The sequence below is a fragment of the Silurus aristotelis genome (genome assembly GCF_946808225.1).
Source record: "Silurus aristotelis genome assembly, chromosome: 27".
Lineage (NCBI taxonomy): Eukaryota > Metazoa > Chordata > Actinopteri > Siluriformes > Siluridae > Silurus > Silurus aristotelis.
The window spans coordinates 14,019,233-14,021,109 of NC_139600.1; positions in this window are offsets into that span (position 1 = coordinate 14,019,233).

Here is a 1,877-nt window from a genome sequence, read left to right on the forward strand (position 1 = left end):
TAAAGTGTGAAGTGCACCAAAGAAACCGAAAGGAAAATAAAAACAGAGCAAATAAGTAAAAAAAATGATTTATTAAGTAAAACAATGAGAATAAAAACAACAAATAACTAAACAAATTCACATTTTCTGAAACAGAAAATGTAAAAAAATACAACAAAATAAAAATTGCTAGTAAGAAGGCAGTGTACCTGCCTGTATCATGTCCAACAGCTGGTGAAGGACTACAAGCAACATCATCCCTGTGACTGCTATGTGTGAAGGTATTATAAAGCTAAACTTAAAATGTAGCTCCTCCCACTTTACAGAAAAACAAGTGGAAATAAAAATTGGGGGCATGGCTTGACATAGGTGTGTATTGTAAAGTGAAATCCTTGATTTTTGTACACCCGAACCTTCTTCTCCATAGACTGGTGAAACATGAGCGTGTACGTTGATATAATAATGTACAGTAAAGCTGATGCGATCTCACAACCAGGACTACACTAAGGTGCAACACATGGATCTATTTATCTACAGAGCAAATAGTGCAAGCAACACAAACAACATGTGCTTTCAGAACGTCCCGTTCCATATTTAGTGCCTATGTGCTGTTATAATGAGCTCCAATCTTCTGGGAAGATGTTCTACTAGATTTTGTGGAGGTTTGTGCTCCTTTAGCTACAAGGTTGTTAGTAAGGTCAGGTACTGATGTAGGTGAGATGATGAGACCTGGGGTGCAGTCAGCATTAACACATCATCATTAGGAGCTCTTTTGCAGGAGATCTTCCACTCCAACCCAGGTAAAGCATATCTTCATGGAGTTTGCTTTGTGCAATTTCTAGACCTGAGAAATCTGTTTATGTGGATCGGTTATCAGAGATATATCAAGATGAGTGCTGTCAGGAAATAAATATCCCAGACTTCAGATATGTAAAATATCTTTGAAGGTTGTACAAACGTTTGGGTTTTTTTGTTGTTTTTTTTGTAGCACATAAAATCGAAGGATTTTTTATTTTTTCCGACACTAACACGTGATTGTAAACAGCCTCTAGGTGGCAGCATATAAGCTGCAAAAGCGTGTGTGCACTGAAATCCTTCAATATAGACAACGATGACTGGATGCAAGAAACGCAATCATTCAAATTAGTCACGTAAACCACTGGTGAAAAGCAAAACATAAAACATAAAATCAATTTATATTGTAAATTGTTTCATAAAAAAAAAAAATGACTGGCACCTAGTTACAGTTGGTAATGGTCTTGCATCTACTGCAGTTGTGAAACAATGATGGTTGAACATTAAATTACAGGTCACGTGGTTAAGGCTTTGGGTTGCTGATCGGAAGGTCGGGGTTTGAACCCCAGTATTTCCAAGCTGGCGTTCTTGGGCCCCTCAATCAAGGCCCTTAACCCTCTGTGCTGTATCATGTGTGACCCCAGAAAGAAAGAATTTCACTGTGCTATAATGTTCATCCCTCTGTTTATCCTCTGACACCCTCATTCAATACAGCACAATCATGTCTCCACCAAATGTACAGGACATTACTCAGGTAGCAAACAAGTTCAAAGCTAACACTTAACATGGTTCTTCCACCACCATGCTTCACTGCAGGATATCAGGGTAAAGAGCAGATTATCTGTCTGAGTCTAAATACACTATATGGCCACATATACACAATGTCAAAAGGAACCACACAACTGTACTTAATGTCTGTATGCTTTAGCTTTTTCATTTCCATCCACCGTTCCAGCATGAAGACAGGGAGCCCCATGAAGACATAATTACTGGTGTTAAAGCTGGATTGGAAGAACTTCCGTGTCCTGACCCCTTTAACTCCACTGAACACCTTTAGGATGAACTGGAACACCAAAACATCTAAACATAAAAACTATTAGTGC